The following is a 26,141-nucleotide window of genomic DNA, read 5'->3' as shown; positions in this document are numbered from 1 at the left end:
GTCCCCTAGAACTTAGAACTACTTAAACCTAACTAACCTAAGCACATCACACACATCCATGCCCGAGGCAGCATTCGAACCTGCGACCGTAGCAGTCGCGCGGTTCCGGACTGAGCGCCTGACGAGGTAGTGTTCACCAGGTCTATGTTGTACTGGAAACATACATCACTAGCCTGTAGGCAGAATCTGCTTTCGTTGCTGAAGACCACAGTGTGCCATTCTATCTTCCAAATGATCCTCTGATGGCACCAGTCGAGCCGTGTACGTCGATGCTGTGGCTAGAGGTGTGTGTGCCCATAGTCCCACTGCTAATAGCCAGTTCCCAACAGTTCGCGTTGACACGTCTGGGCTCACAATTCCTCTTATCGGTGCTGTGGTAGCTACATGATCTGCCACTGCTGCCCTTACTACACGACTATCCTGTGCTGGTGGATGTCTAGAAACTCGCTGCTTTCCACGGATGATGATGTAATATACAGAGAAGTTGCAGCATTAGAAAATTTCAGCAAAATGCAAGAATATCAGCAGCGGATAGGCACTTGGTGTAGGGAGTGGCAACTTACCCTTAACATAGACAAATGTGATGTATTGCGAATACATAGAAAGAAGGATCCTTTATTGTATGATTATATGATAGCGGAACAAACACTGGTAGCAGTTACTTCTGTAAATTATCTGGGAGTATGCGTACGGAACGATTTGAAGTGGAATGATCATATAAAATTAATTGTTGGTAAGGCGGGTGCCAGGTTGAGATTCATTGGGAGAGTCCTCAGAAAATGTAGTCCATCAACAAAGGAGGTGGCTTACAAAACACTCGTTCGACCTATACTTGAGTATTGCTCATCAGTGTGGGATCCGTACCAGATCGGGTTGACGGAGGAGGTAGAGAAGAGCCAAAGAAGAACGGCGCGTTTCGTCACAGGGTTATTTGGTAAGCGTGATAGCGTTACGGAGATGTTTGGCAAACTCAAGTGGCAGACTCTGCAAGAGAGGCGCTCTGCATCGCGGTGTAGCTTGCTGTCCAGGTTTCGAGAGGGTGCGTTTCTGGATGAGGTATCGAATATATTGCTTCCCCCTACTTATACCTCCCGAGGAGATCACGAATGTAAAATTAGAGAGATTCGAGGGCGCACGGAGGCTTTCCGGCAGTCGATCTTCCCGCGAACCATACGCGACTGGAACAGGAAAGGGAGGTAATGACAGTGGCACGTTAAGTTCCCTCCGCCACACACCGTTGGGTGGCTTGCGGAGTATAAATGTAGATGTAGATGTACAAGTGTGTGAATGTCGACATGACCACCGATATCAGCAACTTGTGTGGCAATCCTCCGAAAGGGCCATCCCCCTGAACGGAAGGCCACAATTTGACCCCTTTCAAACTCGCTCAGTTGACTGTAGAAAGTATGAGTGCATGTCCGTAACATGGTTGCCTGCTTTCTTCACATGGCTGTGAGCAATCTCTATTGAAGGGTAGACACAGATGGTGCTCTAGTAGCTATGCCACTGCGCTATCTGTTTGTGGACGACGTTGAAACCATTATCAGTACATCCTCTATCCCCCAGGTGGCATATGTCGTCATCAGATCAAATTCGACTTTGTCTTTCCCAGCTCCAGACTGTGTCTTCTGGCCAATAATACCATACGGCCATTTCATCACTGCGGCCATTGTTGCAGCTACCCTTGACGTGGCAGCCGAGAGAGGCCACGACAGTGATGCACCCAACTGCAGCGGTGGACACGGGAGTGACACCATGTCGTCTTTGCAGGTGTCTCCCATTTCTGCGTACTGCATCATGATAGACACATTCGACAATGAAGCCTCCGAGGAGAATGAATGGTGTCAGATTCCGTTCGTCATCATCTGCTGTGCCCTGCATCTGGCATGATGACATAGGGAGTCACTGGGTATGCAACACATCACCTTTGGTTCGCAAATGCTGAAATTTGTATAAAAGGCGTTACACTGTTGACATTTGAACAACGGTGGCCGTGCTCTGTCCTCGAGTCTCCATGGCATTACCTATCAAGAAGATAATGCAAGACCGCATGTTAGCTGTGCTATCCTGACCTAACTCGATACAGATGATGTCTGGCAGTTGCCTTGGCCAGCACATTCACCCGATCCCTCACCCACTGGAAACATCTGATCGTGGGTAGCTGAGAGACTGGTACACCACCACTCGTCAGCCACTAAGATGACGTAGCCGCATCCGTCATCGAAGCTCAGTTCGACTCGATACCCAGCCGCGTTAGAGCCAATGCTGCTGTCATACGTGGCACCTCTGTGCACTAAATTTCGCACCGTATATACCCCCAAGCACAAAAATTTTAATTGTGTTGTCTTCCTACGGTACTGTATACTGTATACGTACAATAAGTAAAATTTCATTGTTTATTGTCATTCATAGTGTTGCAACGTAAGGTTATCAAACGTTTCGGGGAAGAAAATACTAGGCTTTATTGGAATGAATAGTCACTCTGCAGCGGAGTGTGCGCGGATATGAAAATTCTTTCGAGACTGAAACTATGTGCTGGAATGGGAACAGAGCCCAGACCTTCGCCTTTCGCACGCAGTGCTCTACCACCTTCTTTTCTTGTCTTCTTTGTATCTGTTTCTTTGTCGCTACTTCATCAGCGGTTCCTTGCGGACGTCACATGACACATTTCAAATTCTGTCGATGAGAAACTTGATTCAGTTTTATTGCTGCAGAGGGTGGCCAGTCATCTGACCGATCAGGCTGGGCTAGCGTGCCGGCTGCGAGCTACGCAGTAGCACCTCTGTTAAGTTTGTAAGGTAGGAGAAGACGCACTGGAGGAGATAAAGCTGTGAGGATGGATCCTGAGTCGTGCTCAATTAGCTCAGCTGATAGAGCACTTGCCCACGAAAGCAAAGGTCCGGGTTTGAGTCGCGGGCCGGCACATGCTTTTAATCGTCAAGAATGTTTCATGCCGGCCCTCACACTGCTTCGGAGTGACAATTCATTCCGGAAACAATCCCCCACGCTCTGGTTCCGCCATGTCTCTGCAATATCCTTTCTTCGATGAGTGCCGATATGTAGTAAAACTTCTGTGAAGTTTGGGAAGTGGGAGATGAGGTTCTGATGGACGTAAAGTTGTGAGGAAGGATTGTGCTCAGGTAGCTCAGCTGGTAGATCAATTGCCTGTGAAAGTCAAAGGTCCCGGGTTTGAGTCCCGATCCGGCATACGGTTTCAACGTACCAGAAAGTTTCACTAAACTTATTCATTAAATCAGTTAAGATCGCTTAAAATATTTCCTTATTTATAATGTCGTTTTGGGCACTACCCTCAACAGATCTGTATTTAAGATTAAAAGAATATAAGACGATAGGTGTTTGTTATTCTTTCGTTCCTTTGACTTTAATCACATACCTGATGATAGTAGTAGCCGAAACCGTTTTATAAATGCAGAAATTATTTAAACTAGGGTGGGTTGCGTGAGTGTTTTGTAAACAGTCTGATTTGCAGACTAATTGCACTTCCCCAGTATCTTACTAATGAGTCCGGAGTCTGTCACCTGCAATACCTGAGACCGAGTCTATGTGATCATCCCATTTCACATCCCTGCAAACTGTTACTCCCGGATAGCTGTCTAAGCAGACTGGTTACAGCCGCCCGGCGTGGCCGCGCGATTTGAGGCGCCATGTGACGGATTGCGCGGCTTCTCCCACCGGAGGTTCGATCCTCCCTCGGGCATGGGTACGTGTGTTCTTCTTAGCGTAAGTTGGTTTAAGTAGTGTGTAAGTCTAGGGACCGTTGACCTCAGCAGTTTGGTCCCTTAGGGATTCACACACATCGGACTGGTTACAACTGCAACTCATTAGTACTGAAGTTATTATTACTGTAGTAACAGACAGAAAACCTCCTTTTTATAGTTTTCAGTGGACTGACACAAAGGAGTGTAAAATGCAGGACAGTGTAAAATACTGGAAAGCATAGGAAACACAACAGATGAAAATGAATTATTTACTCTTAGTGTCATTCTATTTATGAAGTCCTCCATGAAACCACTTTAAACAGATATTCGTGTTCTAACGTGAGACTTACTAACAATTATTATAAAATTACGTAAAAACTCTTGGCAGTCTTCGTAAACAGAGAATAATATGCACGAAATCTATAGATTGCTGCCGGCTGATGTGGCCGAGCGGTTCTAGGCACTTCAGTCTAGAGCCGCGCGACCGCTACGGTCGCAGGTTCGAATCCTACCTCGGGCATGGATGTGTGTGATGTCCTTAGGTTAGTTAGGTTTAAGTAGTTCTAAGTTCTAGGCGACTGATGACCTCAGATTTTAAGTCCCATAGTGCTCAGAGCCATTTTTTTACAGATTGCTACCGACAAGGAGCTCCGTCGCTTTAGGAACGTCCTGGGTGAGAAAGAAAGCGGAAATTATCGTTAAGTCACGGTACATCTTGAGAAGGAATGTTTACGTTTGACATTAAGTCGTGAAACTTAAAACTGCGCGCCTAGTACGCATTAGCATATTTCACGCGGAAGTAACGACGATTCGTGAAAGCCCATTATAGAGAAGGTCGTCTTGGAAAGCTGTGTTTATTTGTGTAAATAAGCAGAAGAGACGTTTCTACTACAGTCACTATCGTCAGAGTGTGATTATCATTAAGGCAGTGACTCAGCATACTTTCCTACTGTTTCAGACACTGCGAGCGTGTAACACAAGCGGCCTTCACCCAAGACGCCAATGACGAAAATCTTTCTTACCGCGCTAACCCCACGTTACATGATTCGCGCGTAGTTTGCGTTTTCTGCTTTGATAGAAGGCTGACGCTGAGCAGAAATACGAAGCACGTTTGCAGAAATCTGTATGAAAATAAATGTTAATGGTCGTGATAACGTCAAAGAAAACATAAAATGCGGGAAATGCTGTAACACGGAATCATTAATGACAGGAGAGCATTAGATTAAGACAATAGGACATATTTTGGACCGACAAAAATGAGTGTGAAAAGCGGGAAAGAGTAATATGTGGGAACGTAAAAACTGGGTTTTATTGTACTATAAATGTCCAGGGTGAGCACAAATGAGCTTTAAATTTTCAAAAATTCTGCCGTACGTTCTGGTACAACTTATTCGCCTCAGACCTATTCCTTTTTATACTTTTTCCTTTTCACACCTGTGTAAGATTTTTCACGGGTTACAAGGACCCGATATGTCCACTTCGAGTCACACGCCAAACGTCGAGATGATGTAAATAGGCCTATTCTTCCCAAATCTTACGTCACATGTCAGGGCAGTTCTACTGCAGCTGAGATTGCTGCCGTGGCTGCGGCAAAGATTGCCGCAGGGGTGGGACACACTCTTTCACGTAACCCCGTAAAAAATCACAAGGGGTGAGTCTGGAAGCAGTGTGGCCATCTGTACCACACGTCATCATCATCTACGCGGCTCAGCTATCGTCCAGGCGGACATGCGTTTAGGTGTTCCAGCACAGCTAAGTGAGAGTAGAAAATGCTCCGTCTTGTTGCAAGATGATGCTGTTGGAGTCTTTTTACAATCGAGGCAGAAGCGACAAGAAAGCAAATCGATGTAGCAAATGCCTGTCACGATTTTCTCCATGAAAAAGAAGGGGCTGCAAATCTTCTCTCTCGACACTGCACAGGAAACATTGGCCTTCGGTGAATCTTGTTCATTTTCGCTGGAGAAGTGGTTTTCTGTTCTCCAAAATCGACCATTGTGTCGATTAACTTTACCGTTGATGTGAAACATCAATAAAAATTTGTCATATATTGACGACATAATGACTTACTCGTTGTTACACTTAAGGCTATTTGAAGCCACCAAGGACACTCCAAGGTAGGAAATCAGAGACATAATCCAGAGAGCAGGCAAAAGTGGTAGCATTGAGGTTACCGGAGATGAACAGTAACACTGGAGCCGTGCAGATTGCAGACGCGATGTGCAAAGGTCCCAGGGGAGAAGTTACACTTCAGAGAATTAACTGGTAACTGCATTCACCGCCTAGAGGCTGTCGTAAAGCGTCACTGTAGGAAGATGGCCACTGAAAGTCATGTCTTCGCACAGGCAGCAAGCTTGATACTTGCTCCTAAGAACTGCAACGTCAGAGGGTTTACACAGGTTAGAGTGATACGGCAGCAGTCCTCACCCATAGGAGGGTGGAGCCAAGTGATGTGAAACACTGTTGTTTCTGGCCATAATAGGAGTGGAAATGACGTTTAGCTTTCAGCTGAACGCTGTTGATGCCAAACCTGGAGTTTGTTAATGTAAGACCCAGAAACATCCTTACCTCCAGAGTAGGAGCAGGGGAGGAATCTAAATGTGGTTGGCCAGAGGCGGCCTGGAGATGCAAAACGACTCGCCATATTGACCAAAGCTTGTTAAGTGTCGATGGATTGGTGAATCGACTATAGGAAGGGAGAAATGGTGCACCGCCACGATTCTTTAAAGCCCCATGTCTTTGTATTCAGAGGGGGTTCTCAGTCACGTTGCTCGGCGCCGACTCCGTGTCGCTCGGTTAGCTCCGACATGCCTGTTTATCTCACTTGGAGTGCTCCTCTCAAGTTTGTACGTACGGTGCTGCTAGTGTTCGCTACTTCTGTTAACACCTGCCACCGTGGCTTCAGACACTGACTTCTGTTGTGCAACCAATTGCCTCCTTTGCTTTTACTAATGTTTAGAATTAGCCTTCAGTATAGTAGTTAGTCTGATCACAAATAAGTATATCAGACCCAATTCCATGAGTCCCTCTCGCGTCAGTCGGCCGTCGTAATTTAATTTGTTATTTACTACAGAAATTGATTGGTAATGGTGATTGTTGCCGACTTACGTGGTGGGCCTTAATCAAAATGATATTTCATTCAATTTTGATTTACAATGAAATGCTTTTGTGAAGTTCTATTTTTTAACAATATTAATCTTCAGTGGAAATTATTTGTTACGTTAATGAACGTTAGACTCGCCGAATCTTAAAACTTGAGGATATAAGTTGAACAATGGAATAAGCTTTTCATATTAATTTCCTCGGCTAGTCAGTTCACTTTAAAGCAAAAAATCTTTAGTTATTTATTACAATTGCGGCCCACACACGCGCGAGAGTATTTTTTCTTACCTCCGTTAACCATTGCATTGTAGTCGGAGTCTTGGCTCTGGTTCTTGGCTGTTGTACTGAAAATAAGTCTTAAAGCTACGTATTTTCTGCAACGTCGGGCGGCTGTGGAGAAAAATTTATGTTATGTTAATAGCGGGCGAGTTTTCGCTTCCGCTAAGTTTTATAAGTTAATATCGCCACGTAATGCTATCGTTGACTGCATCGGCCGCTGCGATTGTTACACTGTAAATTACTCGAATGCAGGTTCATTCAAGGAAGGCGGACATGAAACCGGGATCATCTCTTACAAATTACAAGTGAACAATAATATTAAATCAATATATTATCTGCTTAATTAGTACAAATATGCTTACATTTGTCAGCACTCGCAAGATGTCCGTCTACACGCAACCAAGACAAAAGAAGAAGTGAAGACGACAAAAAAGGTGACAAAAGAGCGTATCTTGTCGTCTCTTTAGATCATTTTGTTATATTTCTTTACCCTCGAAACTTGCACAGAGAAATTATTATAATACGGATACATGAGAAAAATGTGTGTTCCCCTGAACGGCTAGTGTCCACTTATTATTCAATTTTTAAATGTCTCTTCTTTATAAATACTGTTTTTTAAGTCTTCTCTTATTATTTCACTGGGGACGCTGTATCCCCTGCAGCAAGCATCCTGTCGAGTCCCAAAATCCGCGTCTCTCTTAGATGTCCTGAGACAGTGTTTGGGCGCTGGTCCAAGTCTTCTTCCTGTTTTCGCTGGAATTTGTCTTTCTGCATTTGCTCCTCACAGCTGGGAAACTGCAGATTGACCACGAATCCCCTTACTTCCCTCTATCCTGTGTCAGGACACGTCAAATTAACCTCTTTGCCGTGTTACTGTCATTGTCCATCCCTGCCAACATCTCGGTGCAGAAGTGAGAAGTGTGATCATGCAGCATAATCTCATGGAGTGAGTGGCTGGACCAATTGCAGTCTGTACCATTTCATGCTCTAGCGTTGGAAACGGTTGTTTGTGGGATTGGAAGTTAGGACTTGCTCGACGTGATGATTTCTGTGGGCTTCGCTGGGATACTGCTCGAAGGCGATCAACATTTTGTCATTGCAAACGCAGCGCTTCCCCGCAAACACTGAGACGGTGGGTGGGGAGCTTCAGATTTTCTTTGTTCCTGGTATCATGTGAATGGACAAAATGGTTTCCCTCAAATACTTCATATCTGGAGTACAAAAATATAATAATCTCATATATGTATAAGGATGGCAGAGTTAATATTTTAAGTTTTCTAAATAATGGTCGTCATGTTTCTTTGTGATTTGCGGTGCATATATTTCGAATGATTTTTTTCTGTATTTTTAGAATTCGCACTATGTTTGTCGAGTTACCCCAAAAAACAATACCATACCTAGTGATGGATTCGATGTAGCTTGTATATGCTACTTTTCATGTGTCCATGTCGGTTTCAGTTGATAATATTTGTATTGCGAATGCGGAGCTGCTCAGTTTGATTGCTGGGTATTCAGTGTGTACCTGCCGGCTCAAATTTTTGTCTACATTTGAACCTGGGAGTTTGACTGAGTCAACGTCTTCTATATCTTGGTTGTTGTGTACAATCTTAATCTGCTCAAATTTTGACTGCTTCGTTTTGAAGTGCATCATGTGGGTCTTGGATATGTTTAGTTCAACCCGTTTGGCTGAAACCGGATTTCTAAGGTACTGATCACAGATTTGGGAATTTTTTCCGAATCCTGATCTTCAACGAAGACAGAAACAAACAGTCGGAAAAGCAGACACCAGACTCGGATTCATTGGAAGAATCGTAAGGAAATGTAACTCAGCCATGAAACAAGTGGCTTACAAGGCACTCGTTCGCCGATTTTTAGTATTGTTTATCTATCTGGGATCCCTATCGGGTACGACTTGTAAGTAAGCTGTTTAGGTTTTCTTATTGGTAACGCCACGTAGCGCGCTGTATGAAAATCACTGGCTGTGCTGTGTGCAGTCTGTGGCTGGTTTGCATTGTTGTTGGCCATTGTAGTGTTGGGCAGCTGGATGTTAATAGCGCGTAGCGTTGCGCAGCTGGAGGTGAGCCGCCAGCAATGGTGGATGTGGGGAGAGAAATGGCGGAGTTTTGAAATTTGTAAGACTGGATGTCATGAACTGCTATATATATTATGACTTTTGAACACTATTAAGGTAAATACATTGTTTGTTCTCTATCAAAATCTTTCATTTGCTAACTATGCCTATCAGTAGTTAGTGCCTTCAGTAGTTTGAATCTTTTATTTAGCTGGCAGTAGTGGCGCTCGCCGTATTGCAGTAGTTCGAGTAACGAAGATTTTTGTGAGGTAAGTGATTTGTGAAAAGTATAGGTTAGTCAGGGCCATTCTTTTGTAGGGATTATTAAAAGTCAGATTGCGTTGCGCTAAAAAATATTGGCTATCAGTTTAGTGTTGATCAGAATAGGTAAAGGGCGAAATGTCTGAGTACGTTCACTTCTGCTCAGCTGTTTGAAAATCAAATAACGTAAGGCATTTACCAGCACAGTAATTCACCAATTTTTCTAAGGGGACGTTTCAGACTGAAAGAGGAGATAGAGAAGATCCAACGAAGAGTAGCGCGTTTCGTCATGGGATCATTTAGCTGGTGAGAATGCATTACAGAGGATCTAAACAAACTCCACTGGCAGACGTTACAAGAGAGGCATTGTGCATCACAGTGAGAGTTACTGTTAAAACTTCGGGACAGCACTTTTCAAGAGGAGTCAGACAGCACATTACTTCCCCCCATATATGTCTCGTGTATTGGTCACGAGGAGAAAATTCGAGAAATTAGAGCCAATACAGAGGCTTACTGACAATCATCTTCCCACGCACTATTTACGCGTGGAACAGGGATGGATGGATCAGATAGTGGTACCGAATGTACCCTCCGCCACACACCATTAGGTGGCTTGCGAAGTGTGATGTAGATGTAGATGTGGATGTAGATGAACAGTATGTACCAAGCAAAACTGAATACACAATGCTCCTTGAACAGCAGTTATCGACTCCCGTTTTGCTAACTGAAGGCACACCAGCGACATTTATTACACTAGCATTGTCTAGCAGGCTGCAATAAAAGAATAATAAAAATATTTCGGCAATACGTAGAAAAAATATTTCAGAGGTACTCTATTTTTAGTTTAAGGTTTGAAGCAAATAAGTCATGCCGCTTCCTTTGTATGAACTTTTGAAAGTTTAAGAATCTTTTGTGCTCACTCAACATTTCATTCCTATTATTGTTAGAATGAGAGGCAGCTGTAGGATGTTAAAAGTGAGGATGACGCAAGTTAAATTTGGGAGGAACGGAGGGAAGTAACAAACTGCAGTCCTCTCCAGAAGCTAACACTGGCACTACAACTGAGCGTGTCTGTATAAAGTTCTGTTTGAAGCTATGAAAAGCAGCTGCAGAGGAGCACAAGTGATGAAGCAAGCTTTTGGAGAGTTCGCTTTATGTCAGACGCAGATCTACGACTGGTGTAAACATCTCAAAAGCTGGGTAACACTGACTAATGACGAGGTCCGTTCCGTTCGCACGTCAACTGCCATCACACCAAAAAATGTTCAGAATGTGACAGATTTAATTTTAAAAGATTGCAGGCAGATCATCCGAGACCTCTGCAACAACTCGGGAATGGGTTATGGTACGTACGAAGGTATTTTGTTCAAATGGTTCAAAGGGCTCTGAGCACTATGGGACTCAACTGCTGTGGTCATCAGTCCCCTAGAACTTAGAACTACTTAAACCTAACTAACCTAAGGACATCACACACATCCATGCCCGAGGCAGGATTCGAACCTGCGACCATAGGAAGGTATTTTGTCAGACGAATATAACATGAGAAAGATTGTGGCGAAATTTGTGCTACAGCTACTTGAATACCACCGGTAGCAACATCGCGTCGAAGTCTAAAGGAAACTGAAACAATTTTTTCAAGAGATTCTCACTTTCTTTCGATGGCTCTCGTTGATGACGAAAGATGGGTTTATGGCTATGGTCCTGAAGCAAAGCAGGAATCGTCGCAATGGAAGAGTCCTTCATCACCTTGGCCAGAAAAGCTCTACAAGCCAAGAGGAAGTTTGAGTCCTTATTGGACTTTTATTTAATGTAAGACGTGTGAGGGAGGACATGAGGAGAAAACGTCCAGAGAAGTAGTGTTACGTACAGGCGAGTACTTCATCATGAGAATCAACGAATTCATACGACCCAATATGACAGCTGTTTTTCACCTGCAACACTCACCACACAGCTCCCCGTGACTTCTTCCCCTTCCCCAAGATGAAAACAAGTCGAAGGGGACGGAGATTTAATAGATAGAAGGAGATTCATCCACAATCCCAGGGGATGGTGACTTCTTCCCCTTCCCCAAGATGAAAATCAAGTTGAAGGGGACGGAGATTTAATACACAGAAGGAGACTCAAACACAATCCCAGGGGATGGTAACACCATAACAAAGAAAGACTTCTGGGATGTATTTCAAAACTGGCAGAAATATTGGGATGGGCTGAATTCGTTCCCGGAGGAACTACTTTGAGGCTGTCAGTGTAGAATATGATGTGGTTAAGACGTGTAAGGTTTTCACATGTTTTTGCCGCTGTAAACAATTCACCTTTACTGTACTGGGACAAAGATGTATGAGTGCGCTGCATGAGTAGTGGATAAGATCCCTGACTCTGTGTTTAATGTAATCCATGGTGCACGTGGTAGCCAGTCAGCTGTGCACCGCTGGGGCATAGTAGCGAGCAGTTAAGTTTTAGAGAAGGTTATCTGATATTAGTGAATCTGGGAGAAATTATTTGGAATACTTTATTTTGGAGATGAAAACTTGTTTACACAGCTATTTTATTGATTGTATTGATGGAGATGATTTTTGGGGGAATATTTAAAGGTAACCAATGCACGAGCAAGAATGGAATGTTTGTTTCTCAGAACTATCGGTTGAAGGAAACTGTCCTGTAGATAAATAATATTCATGGTCTGTGTTAATACACTCCTGGAAATGGAAAAAAGAACACATTGACACCGGTGTGTCAGACCCACCATACTTGCTCCGGACACTGCGAGAGGGCTGTACAAGCAATGATCACACGCACGGCACAGCGGACACACCAGGAACCGCGGTGTTGGCCGTCGAATGGCGCTAGCTGCGCAGCATTTGTGCACCGCCGCCGTCAGTGTCAGCCAGTTTGCCGTGGCATACGGAGCTCCATCGCAGTCTTTAACACTGGTAGCATGCCGCGACAGCGTGGACGTGAACCGTATGTGCAGTTGACGGACTTTGAGCGAGGGCGTATAGTGGGCATGCGGGAGGCCGGGTGGACGTACCGCCGAATTGCTCAACACGTGGGGCGTGAGGTCTCCACAGTACATCGATGTTGTCGCCAGTGGTCGGCGGAAGGTGCACGTGCCCGTCGACCTGGGACCGGACCGCAGCGACGCACGGATGCACGCCAAGACCGTAGGATCCTACGCAGTGCCGTAGGGGACCGCACCGCCACTTCCCAGCAAATTAGGGACACTGTTGCTCCTGGGGTATCGGAGAGGACCATTCGCAACCGTCTCCATGAAGCTGGACTACGGTCCCGCACACCGTTAGGCCGTCTTCCGCTCACGCCCCAACATCGTGCAGCCCGCCTCCAGTGGTGTCGCGACAGGCGTGAATGGAGGGACGAATGGAGACGTGTCGTCTTCAGCGATGAGAGTCGCTTCTGCCTTGGTGCCAATGATGGTCGTATGCGTGTTTGGCGCCGTGCAGGTGAGCGCCACAATCAGGACTGCATACGACCGAGGCACACAGGGCCAACACCCGGCATCATGGTGTGGGGAGCGATCTCCTACACTGGCCGTACACCACTGGTGATCGTCGAGGGGACACTGAATAGTGCACGGTACATCCAAACCGTCATCGAACCCATCGTTCTACCATTCCTAGACCGGCAAGGGAACTTGCTGTTCCAACAGGACAATGCACGTCCGCATGTATCCCGTGCCACCCAACGTGCTCTAGAAGGTGTAAGTCAACTACCCTGGCCAGCAAGATCTCTGGATCTGTCCCCCATTGAGCATGTTTGGGACTGGATGAAGTGTCGTCTCACGCGGTCTGCACGTCCAGCACGAACGCTGGTCCAACTGAGGCGCCAGGTGGAAATGGCATGGCAAGCCGTTCCACAGGACTACATCCAGCATCTCTACGATCGTCTCCATGGGAGAATAGCAGCCTGCATTGCTGCGAAAGGTGGATATACACTGTACTAGTGCCGACACTGTGCATGCTCTGTTGCCTGTGTCTATGTGCCTGTGGTTCTGTCAGTGTGATCATGTGATGTATCTGACCCCAGGAATGTGTCAATAAAGTTTCCCTTCCTGGGACAATGAATTCACGGTGTTCTTATTTCAATTTCCAGGAGTGTATGTCACTTTGTTTTCATAATGCCACAAATTGCGCAATTGTTTGAAATGTCTGTAATTTTTATAATGAGAAAGTTTAGTAATGTTGAATCTTTAATTTTCTTTAAAGTAAAACCCTCCTCCGTTATTCTTAGGAAAGTTCAAAATATTTTATGTGTGCATTGCATCTTACTTGCATCACAGAAGCCACAGATTCTTTCTGACAAGCAAAGAAAAATTTAGAGTAGATTATTTTTATTTAGCTGCTGCATTTCATGATTTCAGTTTGCTTTCGAAAACGTCAGTACCCCAAACACAGAACAGCATGCTGAGAAGAAGGAAAGTTAAATTTTTCCAAGAGGGTCACTTTGCATTCTTATGTGCAAACAGTACGTTGTCAGCAATTTCAGATTTTGTACTAAGTAAGTAGATTTATTTACAGCTAACACTGAAGACAATGAAGCATCACCACTATTTGGGATAGGGAAAGTCAGTTTTCTGCTATACTCTGAGCACAAGTTACAGCCAGATGCCAGCCGGATTGCAGTGGGTTCTGCATACCAGCAGTTGAGAAGGCAAATAGAGGCCACAGGGCCGTTGAACTGCTGGAGAGGGCACATACAGCAGTTTTCATGGCGCAAGTCACAGGCAGAAGGGGGCCACTGGCAAACTTAGCGAGTTGTGCATATGTGACGTAGAGTGGTGCATTGGCAAATCAGAGGCACACAGCTGAGTATAAATATGTGGCGTTTTCTAACGAGATTCATTCAAGTGTGGCAGCTCTCCTGGACGGTGGGGCGTATCACACCACCAGGCTACACACAGCAACAGATGGGGCGCCAGCATCCCAGTCCATTGTTGGTCGTTGGTTCGACGCTCTGAGGCCGACGCAGGGTCCACAGCCAGGCAGTGGCAGGCCACTCTTCGGCTCACTACTGCTGGCAGTCGTCTCGAGTTCCGACAAACGCCGGAGACATCCCAATGCGAGGGCCGCAGATTCGGACGCCGGATCGCCGGCGCTTGTTGTCGCCATGATCTCAGCTATGCCAGTGAGGAAGAAGCAGCAGCGGGGCTGACCTATGGCTCCCATCGGAGCAGCACAGAGACAATGAGAATGGTGGCCTCTGAGTCAGCTGCTGGCGCAGCCATCCTGACATCATCGGAACTCAGCAGGACGTACTGTAAGTAGGCTGTTTATGTTTTCTTTATGTAAGTAGGCTGTTTAGGTTCTTATATTGGTAACGCCACCTCTGTATGAAAATCACTGGCTGTGCTGTGTGCAGTCTGTGGCTGCTTTGCATTGTTGTAATACTCGCACATTGTAGTGTTAGGCAGCTGGCTGTGAACAGCGCGTAGCGTTGCGCAGTTGGAGGTGAGCCGCCAGCAGTGGTGGATGTGGGGAGAGAGATAGCGGAGTTTTGTAATTTGTCATGAACTGCTATATTTATATATGATGATATCAAGGTAAATACATTGTTTGTTCTCTATTAATATCTTTCATTTGCTAACTATCCCTATCAGTAGTTAGTGCCTTCCATAGTTTGAATCTTTTATTTAGCTGGCAGTAGTGGCGCTCGCTGTATTGCAGTAGCTTGAGCAGCGAAGATTTTTGTGAGGTAAGTGATATGTGAAAGGTATAGTTTAATGTTAGTTAGGGCCATTCTTTTGTAGGGAATTTTGAAAGTCAGATTGCGTTGCGCTAACAAAATATTGTGTGTCAGTTTAAGCACAGTCTTGTATAATTGTTCAAAGGGGACGTTTCATGTGTCGACCCTTAGCCTAGGGTACCTCACTGGAATCTTCTGATTTTTTCTTGTAGTTTGTGTATTTAGTGTAGCTTTTGTTTATTGCTAGCGCGTAATTGTAGAGAGAATCTCCTTTGTAGTTGTAGCCTTTCATTGTTGTACAGTAAAACAGTTGTGGCATGCATGTAGATTTGCACCAAGTATTTCGCAGCTACGCTTGCAATTAACTAGATATTATTTTCAGTGCTATGTTAATGTGTTCTCCTATTTTTGCACTTCAAATTGTGCTTTTCTGTGTTATCGTGTGAAATATTGTGACAATTATGGCGTGTGAAAAACGTAACACTAGGCTCCAAACTAAACTGAGAAATAATAGTGACGACGAGCGTAGCTTATCAGCGCCGCAGAGTAATGAATTAACTAATGTTCAAAGTAGTAATTTGGTAACTGTGCACAGGGAAATGGAGCGGGCGTCAAACAATGGCGTGGACAGTGAAGAGGGAAGCATTATCGATCGATCGGTCGGCAATAGCTCGCCTCAGGAAGCCGAAATGACACGACACGATCTCGCAAATACTGTAGATTCAGGTTTTGGATCCTCACCGTTTTCTCAAATAAGTCAAGACACATTTTCTGCTTGTCAAAATGTGAATGTTTCCGGTGTAAATTCACTGCCGAAAAGCACTGAGGAACATGTTTCAGACACCAATGCATTGTTATTACAATTAATACAACAAATGGGACAAACACAGCAAAAGCTTCAAAAGTTAGACACAGTGGAACAAAATCTTAAAAAGTTAGACACAATGGAACAACACCAGAGACAAACACAGCAACAGTTAGACACAATGGAACAACACCAGAGACAAACACAGCAACAGTTAGACACAATGGAACAAAATCTTCAAAAGTTAGACACCACACTTGAACAAACACGTGAAGATTTAACTACTGAGTTACATAACATTGAATCGAAATGTCAAAAAGTCTGTAATGACGTAAAAACACAAATTTGTGAGCATTTTCAACCTATTTTTTCGCGGCATGAAAATGCATTACAGAATCACGAAGCAGCCATAAAAGAACTGCAAATTATTGTTCATGAAAATCATGAGACCTTGTGGGCTAAAATTGACTCAGTTGCATCTACCAATTCGGTTAAGCAACTTGCAAAAACTCAGGAAAACTTTAAGGACACAGTAGATACTCTGAAACTTGGTTCAGAAAAACACACTGAAGAAATAAGGACACTATCGGAGAAAGTAGCCGAACTTTCGCATCAGGTCACTAACTTATCTACAAAGGTAGATGATGATCTGAATGACACAAGACCCGTAGCCTTCACTGACACAGAAGAGTATGAACAAATAAGAAAATTCAAACAAAATCAGAATCAAATTAATACACAACACCAAAGAGAAATCCGGGAAGTACAAGATCAGTTGACACAGGTAATACAAGAATTATGTATTTCAGAGGACACTGGCGCTCCAACACAGGAAGAGGGACTTAGAAACACGGAAAAGCCGCAAAATAATAACACAGGGCATTTCGGAAGTTATGAAAGAAATTGGCAATGTGCACCGAATTTTGAGATGGAACGGCCGACACGACCTAACAATGACCGATATGCGACTCGCCGACATGATGATTTTGACTATAAGCTGTTCATTACTACACGTAAATTCAAAACATTTAAGAATTCTGGCAACGACATTCATCCACAAGCATGGCTCCATCAATTCTCTCATTGTTTTCCTCCCAACTGGTCGTTGGAACACAGATTAGAATTTATGTGTGGCTACTTGGAGAATGAACCAGCTGTAAGAATGCGATCGGTAATTCACGATTGCCACAGTGAAGGAGAGTTTTACCATGCCTTCCTCTCAGCATATTGGTCTCAAGCCACACAAGACCGAGTAAAACATAGCATCATAATGATGAAACGTTTCGAACAATCTGAATTTTCCAGTCTTATGAAATATTTTGAAGACATGTTGCATAAGAATCAATATCTTTCAAACCCATACAGCCCCTCAGAACTCATCCGCATTTGCTTAATCAAACTGCCTGAACATTTACGACATATTATTTTGGCAGGACGTTGCAAAGACGACATTGAAGCTTTTCAGGGACTGTTACAAGAACTAGAAATTGACACTGACAATCGCGGAACGCGAAACCAGGAACACAACAATTACAGGTCACATCCGTCGCAATTCCACGATGAAAGAAGTAATAACTTGACACGACAAGGCTATTCTCACAACACAAATTGTGACCAAAACAGACACCACCCGTATGACAACCGTTGGCAGAGTAGTAATAACTACAGGGAAAGATCACCTCTCCGTGGTAATGACTATCACAGAGACAATAAGAGAAACAGACAATATGGGAACCAAAATAAATATTATCAAGGGAGACAGAATAACTTTAGACGCAACGGACCAGCGCACAGTTACGATTCAGGGAGAAATTCTCCACCATGTGACCGACAAGAAAGAAACTGTGGAATCTACCGACATGACGACAGACGATATGATCGTAACGACAGACCTGAATTGCATCAGAACTGGCGGGATTCAAACAGAGCAGGGCCTTCTCGTCACGGTGAATTTGTAGAAGTTAGGTCTCCAAACCCCAATGACGACGCGCGCCAACAAAGGGACAGACAATGACTCACACCACATGCAGCAGGCAGCCGCGTGCGCCCGCTAGCTCCGAGAAAAATAACATAAGACGTTAGCCTTGAGAAAAATTTTAGCATTCTTTACCGATGTATACAACATGATAATTGCTTTGAAGTTGAAACTCTGTGTACTAGGAAGAGTAAAGGTTTACACCACATTTCACATGTAAAACCCTTTATTGAAAGATAATCTGCTTTTTAACTTTGTCTTTGCCATAAAACGTTTCACTTCACGTTACTAGTATGCTTCAGAAACTGTTACCATGCAACAATGTTTGAAGTTAAATATCCAGTCAAGAACCAAGAGAACTTATTTAAACAGAAATTAAGAATGCATTGTCATAGTGAACTGACGACACATCGTTATTGTGTGTGTACATTCTTGCTTGTTAGTGGCACGATTACGTAACGACCATAAGGCTCACATACTTAAAACATATACTGGTACTGCTAATGAGATTTTAATGCAACATTTTGGTTTACTTGAAAATACATTCTGGATTTAAAGTACTTTCTGTGAGATACCAGATGACACAGTGGTTAGTTTATGTGACAGCTACACGATTTTATCATGACGCTACTAATGAGTGACAATATACAATGTTGCTTTTGCGGTGTTTCTTTTTTATATCTGCACAGTTTTTCTGTTATATTCTGGAAAGTAAAACATGTTTTAGTAGTAACTTTTGTGGTATAGCTACAATGAGACTGCCTTTTCCGTAGCACAACAATACGTTACAGCACAGTAATTTCATCATCACAACAATAAGCGTAATAACTAAGATATCTCTACGCAAAGCATTTCACTTTTGTTTATCATGAGGTAAGTACATTGGCTTCTGCAGAACTTAGCTTTCGGAGGAAAATAACTATGACACTTCCACACAGATTATGTTGCAACAAGACGCACATTTAGCGCTACAGTACACGTATTTGAGTGATTAATTTTGTACTTAAAACATTTATTTTTAAAGATTTTTTGAATTACAAAGAAAGTTTTCCGGGATACATTTTATTCCATTGCAATAATCTGTAACACCTGAGGGTATAATTACATTAATCCTCAGGGGGGTACACGCTTACTTTGTGTACCATGTGGGTGGCAACCACAAGGAACCCTAGCTAATATGGTATTTGCTTATACAACTTTACACATCCGTACCATATTTCTCTAACACAAATTACACAGCTATCTGGTCATTTAACAGAGAAAGAAACTTTTTTTTACTACATCAGTGACAGATGTTTAAGTAATTACACAGTTGGATAACTTCACACTTATGAAATTGTATTTTCTCAGTACTTTGTGAAATGTTCATATTTTTTCGGAACCATTGTGATACTATGAGAGCTTTGAATGATATATTTGGTAAGGGAGCATGATTTTAAAGTACGTTTGAGGTAGATGACACTACTGGAATGAGCAGAGAATTTTTTTAGGTTTTGAAATTATTGCAGAAAGCTACTACGATTTTGAGATTTGACTGAGGTTTTATGATGTTATTTTTACGACGACGATGTGTATTATGCTGCTGAGGTATGTTTATGATTAATAGGCTGAGGCTATATGAGTTATTTGATTATGCTTCATATTTATAATGACGAAATATTGACGAGTGTCGATGGATACGTATATGTGTAATAAGGTAAGGAGTAATGAATAGTGATTAGGGACTCTGACTTATGGAAAAGGATGTTGGAAACCAAGAATCATACTTTAGAATTATGAAATGTGTGTACATGTGTGAATGTATCACAATGCCACTGAAAATTTTTTTGGACACTGTTATATTCATAGGATTTTGTTTCTGCAACGTAAATTCTCGACCTGTGAAATTTTGTATATATGACTGTCACTGTAGCGGAAACTGCTGTCGTAAATATTTCCGTAAGAAAGTTAAGTGACCACCTGCACGTAATGCGTCGCGGGCACCCACCTGGGCGACAGCCGCCCGAAAAAAAAAAGCCATTAGCCTTTCAGCGGCACAGGTAAAAAAAAAAAGGGAGGCCATTATCCTGGCTATTGACGTTCCTTTGTAGAAAGCATCGCAAATATTACACGCTCATTACCTGAAAACATATGGTTACTCATACTTTGTGCTAATTACTGAAATGCTTATGAATTGATGGGAAATATTCGTACATCTGCACACCTGATTATGACAAGTGTCTTTCTACGAGAGTTGAGAGCTACTGACTTACGAAATGCCACATGACTATTGAATGATATTTTTATGCTTTGGTTTGCGTAATTGCTTATTTCATTTGACATCTGTTTTCCAGCTGTGTTGCAGCATTGGTTTCATAAAATAAAATTAAATGCATTTGCTAATGTGAACACTTTCTGTCAACAGATCTTTTAAATAATAATTTTGTGATCCACATTCTTCAAAAAAGGAGCACTTGGAAGGGAAAGAACAATAAGAAGGGACTAGTAACAGTAACTGCATACATAATATTCTTTTCAAGTACATGGTAATATTTCTTTTACAATAAGTTGTTGTGGTGCACCACTTTAATTACTTAGACATTAAGATGTGATTATACATTTCCCTTATCTGCATTGTTATCTTTAGTGTACTATTTTTTCTGCTTGAGCTATGTCATGTTTAGATATAAGCTGCTGTTTGCCAGGCATAGTGCTACTGAACTTTAATTTGTGTTACTCTGCTAAGCCAGATTTATTTTCTTGTTGCTGCTGTATTTATATGTTTATCTGATAAGACTTATATTGTAGAATTTTTCTAATACTAAGCTACATTCACTATGATGAGGAATACTGTTATCCTCGAATATAATTGGCATTAATAATGTTATTTACTTTGTAAAGATGTTAGACATTATTTATTCTGTTTTGTGTTAATGCTCATGTGTGAAGTTGCTGTTTCGAAAGTTATTCCGATCTTTTATGTATGTACTCATGTCATAATTCCGGTAACATTGATGTATATGTTTATTTCTATTCTTTTGTAAAGCCACTATTATCTACAAATGTTATCTGTATTATTATGTTTCAATGATGTTTTCTGTATCTTTGTAATTGTATTCTCATGTTATAAAATTGTACTTGACACCAGTTCATCAAATTAAGTAACTTGTGAGTTACATTTCACTGCACACGTTTCTGTTGGTCATAGTATATGGACAATATGTGAGAAGTAGGGACTGTTAGTGTTTGCATGTGTGTTACTAATTCAGCAAGGGACTGGATAACAGTATTGCTGGTTCTAAGGACAATTCCAAAAACTTTGTGAGTGCACAAGTGGTGGTTATGGACTTGCTATATTATCCGCAAGACTCTTCAATGGTGATTGTGCACCTGCACAGTCACAACAGATGGCTGCTGGCTATCTCTACAAGGACTACAGTGGGTCTGCATCTTTGATGACTCACCAGTACCATTATCTCTACAAGGACTACAGTGGGTCTACATCTTTGATGATCCATCAATACCATTATTTCTACAAGGACTGCAGTGGGTCTGCACCTCTGGTGGCCCACCAATACCACAATCTCTACCAGGACTCCAGTGGATCTGCTCTGTGACGACCTACCTACCAATATTCTTCAAAACTTCGAATGACTCTGCTGTGGGTTTGCTCCATTGTGGCCCATTACCTGTCAGCATGTCAAGAGTCAGCACTGTCTTTCCGTTGGAAGGACAACACTACTTCTTCAAGACTGTATGGAAATCCACTACTTCTATGTGCAATTTCTTTTACTAATGAGAAACTGTAATTACTATTATGATGAATGATCAGGACTATCTTTATGGACTGTGAGAAAATTTTAGCTTTTGACCAACATTGTATCAATAAGTGTGTGCATTTTATATCTTTGTTACTGTAATTGTGAAAAATTTTTGTCAAATCTGTATTGGCCTGTGCCCAACACCATTTGTAAAAATTTTTTGTGGGGAGCATGGGGGCTATGTAAGTAGGCTGTTTATGTTTTCTTTATGTAAGTAGGCTGTTTAGGTTCTTATATTGGTAACGCCACCTCTGTATGAAAATCACTGGCTGTGCTGTGTGCAGTCTGTGGCTGCTTTGCATTGTTGTAATACTCGCCATTGTAGTGTTAGGCAGCTGGCTGTGAACAGCGCGTAGCGTTGCGCAGTTGGAGGTGAGCCGCCAGCAGTGGTGGATGTGGGGAGAGAGATAGCGGAGTTTTGTAATTTGTCATGAACTGCTATATTTATATATGATGATATCAAGGTAAATACATTGTTTGTTCTCTATTAATATCTTTCATTTGCTAACTATCCCTATCAGTAGTTAGTGCCTTCCATAGTTTGAATCTTTTATTTAGCTGGCAGTAGTGGCGCTCGCTGTATTGCAGTAGCTTGAGCAGCGAAGATTTTTGTGAGGTAAGTGATATGTGAAAGGTATAGTTTAATGTTAGTCAGGGCCATTCTTTTGTAGGGAATTTTGAAAGTCAGATTGCGTTGCGCTAACAAAATATTGTGTGTCAGTTTAAGCACAGTCTTGTATAATTGTTCAAAGGGGACGTTTCAGTACAAAGCGGGCTCAACACAGAGTTGCATCACACAGGCCGCTGGGGTGCTTCCTCAGCATTATGGGGCCCTGTGATGCATACCAAGAGCAACGAGGGCACTGTAGCTAAAAAACAATAAATCATTTGGAATGTTCTCGCCGGGTTTTAATACGGCAAATTCTACCTCCTGTCTCATCCACTACAGTTATTTTCTTGCATACTGCCCAGTATTTCATTTCATGGCTATTTAAGTCAGACCTTGCACTTTATGTTACATAAGTTTCATAATGTACTTCAGTATTGAGTGTTAGTTAAATAATTTTCACTGAGGATATGATTAGTTTTGTGGAATTTAATTAGATTTAGTTTTGTAATTTTAAATCAGAATTTCGTTAAGATTTAAGTTTTGTTTCTTCGTATATGCATCACAGGGCCAACCAACTGTCAGTTTTGCTCAGCAGTTGAATAAGATATCTAAAGCTCAAGTTATACAAGGAGAAAGTTTTTGAAAAAAAGAATATTCAGTATTACACACATAGGTGAATTAGAAAGAAAGCTTACAGATGTAACGGTTTTAAAAAATTGTGGGATCTTTTGGATGCCAACTTGTATTTGGCCATGAGCAAAAGCTGCTGCTAAAAGTGTCAAATATACACTCTCTCTCAAATGAAGCCAAACAATGCTTTTACTGATTTAACATCTAGAAGATAAATGCTAAGCATGCATACGGGTAAGTCTTCAGGATGGCGTTTTGTGGGACGCCTGTGTAATTCTCCGATGGATTTTTTTGGACTCCTATTAAGTCAAAGACAGCTGCATGAGACACGCTACAGAAACAAAAAGTATTCCTGTGTTGAAGCCCCTGTTGTAGCCTTCAGTCAGAAGACTGGTTTCGTACTGATTTCGCCGCTAGTCGACCCTCTGCATAACTTCTGCCATCTACATCCATTTGAACCTACTTCCTGCAGTCAAGCTTTGGTCTCCCTCTGCAGTTTTTACCCTCCATTACCAAACTGACGACTTTCTCATGTCTCAGAAAGTGTCTTATCAACTGGCTTCTTCTTTTATTATTTTTTTTATTGTGATTTCATTCCCCTGTCCCATAAGGGGAGGGGAGAGCTGTCAGCAGCACAATCCGCCGCTCTTCAGCCGAGTGACATGACAACTAATACGAGAATAAAATGTTACATATAAGGCGATAAAAAAGGGGGGCATAAAACAGAGTAAGGGGAGATAATGGAATTAAAAAAGTCGACATAAAATTAAAAAACACAGTTGGCGATTCTTAAAATACAAAGGAAACACTGAAGGCACACGCACAAGTTAAAAGTCGGCCACAATATTAAAAACCCTCCAGAACAACACACTTTAAACCCACTTGGAGCACACACGTTGAAGAATAAAACTGCCAGGTGGGACCTGCCGAGGGAGAGGCCGGAGAGGATGGGAAAGGAGGGGAGAGCAAGGTGCAGCAGGGGAGGGGTCAGGATGAAGAGAGTAGGGGCGTCAGTGGGTACACCAAGAGGCAGGAGACTGGTGGAGCAGGAGATGAAGAGGGAAGACAAGGCAGGAGGGAGTGCAGAGACACTTGAAGGGGAGCACAAGAGAGGGAGGGGGAGTAGGAGGAGAAAGCCACTCAAGAGAATGGAGGGGGAGGAGAGGGAGCCCTGAGGAGGAGGCAGGAGGAAGATGGGGTTAGAGTTGGTAGGAGGGGTAGATGTCAGCACGAAGCTCATCATCCGGGAGGGGTAGATGATGGAAGTTGCATTGGGAAAGGAGGCGGAGGGTGTGGAGACGGAGAGAAGGTGGAACACAACGGTAAAGGCGCGACAACTGGCTGGGTGTAAAGAGGAAGGGAGATACCAGGGGGTGAAGGGGATCAATGCGACGGACAATATATAGTGTGCAGAGGTGTTCAAGGAAAAGGAGAAGGTGGGGGAAGGGGATGAGGTCATAGACGATGCGCGTGGGGGACGGAAGGTGGATGCGGAAGGTGAGGCGGAGCGCATGGCGTTTGAGGATATGGAGGGATTTATAGAACCTGGGAGCGGTGGAAATCCAAGCCACGTTGGCATAACAGAGGATGGGGCAGATCAAGGATTTGTAGGTGTGAAGGATGGTGGAAGGATGCAGACCCCATGTCTGGCCAGACAGGAGCTTCAGGAGGTGGAGTCCATTGTGAGCTTTGTGTTGGATGGTAAGGAGATGGGGAGTCCAGGTGAGGTGGCGGTCGAGGATGAGGCAAGGTATTTGAGGCTAGGAGTGAGGTGGATAGGATGGCCATAAATGGTGAGGTAGAAATCATGGAGATGGAAGGAGCAAGTGGTGCGGCCTAGGATGATCGCCTGGGCGTTGGAGGGGTTGATACAGACGAACCACTGGCTGCACCAAGCGGTGAATTGGTCATGGTGGGTTTGGAGGGTACGTTTGGACCGTTGAAGGGTAGGATAAAGGGTTAGGAAGGCGGTGTCATCTGCAAACTGGAGGAGATCAACAGGCAGGGGATAGAGGAGAGGGGAAAGTACAGAGCCTTAGGGCACAATGGCAGAGGGATAGAAAGTATGGGAATTGGAATTGTGGATAGTCACAAAGGAGGGACGATGGGAGAGGAAGGAAGCAACCAGAAGGACGAAGTTGATAGGGAGAGCGTAGTCTAGAGTTTGAAGAGGAGCCCGGGATGCCAGACATGGTCATAGGCGTTCTGGAGGCCAAGGGAAACAAAGATAGCGGAGCGACGGGAGTTAAGTTGGAGGGAAAGAAGATTGGTAAGGTTAAGGAGCTGGTCGTCGGCGGAGAAGGAAGGCCGGAAACCACATTGGGTAAGAGGAAGGAGGCGGTGCTGGTTAAGGTGGCGGTGAATACAGTGAGAGAGGATGGCCTTGAAGACCTTACTGAACACGGAGGTGAAGCAGATGGGACGATAGGAAGAGGTATCAGAGGGGGGGGGGGGGTAGTTGAGTTTAGGGAACATCAGAACACGGGAAGTCTTCCACAGGTCGGGGTAAAATCCAGTGGAGAGGGACCTCTTCTTTTACTCTAGTTGTGCTATAAATTTATTTTATCCCCAAAGCGATTCAGAATCTCTTCATTAGTTATCTGCTTTCCCTACCCAGTCTTCAGAATTCTTCTGTTGCACCACATTTCGAAAGCTTCTATTATCTTCTTGTCTGAACTATTTATCGTCGAAGTTTCACTTCCTATCTCACATATTTCATGTTACAAGTGGAATGGTTGTGTCACAGTACAGTTACGCAATTATCTTAATACACGATCCAGTCACATTAATGTGACCACCGCATGTGTTCGGCGTCAACGAGCAGTAACCACTCACAGACGGCAGGCGACAGCACTGGCAGTGGAGAGTATATAAAGCTGGTCGGGGGACGCAGAGAACAGTGCTGTCGTTGTCGCAATGTAGAAACGAAGCGATTGATCTGACGTCCAAATTGGCATGATCATTCGCTTTCCGGCCAAGAGTAGAAGCATTTCCGAAATGGCTGCGTTTGTAAATTGCTTGCGTGCTACCGTATATCGTACATGGCAAAATGCCACTATCCAAAACTGGAGCCGAGGCAATTGCGGTGCTCCGTGGGCCATAGATGGCAAGAGTGAATGATGGCTGCGAAGAGGTGTATGTACTAACAGACGTGCGACTGTTGAGCAACTGTCCACCCAGATGAACCAAGAGGCT

This window comes from Schistocerca piceifrons, chromosome 8 (genome assembly GCF_021461385.2).
Source record: "Schistocerca piceifrons isolate TAMUIC-IGC-003096 chromosome 8, iqSchPice1.1, whole genome shotgun sequence".
Taxonomy (NCBI): Eukaryota; Metazoa; Arthropoda; class Insecta; order Orthoptera; family Acrididae; genus Schistocerca; species Schistocerca piceifrons.
The sequence above is the reverse complement of the archived record's forward strand: the minus strand, read 5'-3'. Positions refer to the sequence as shown.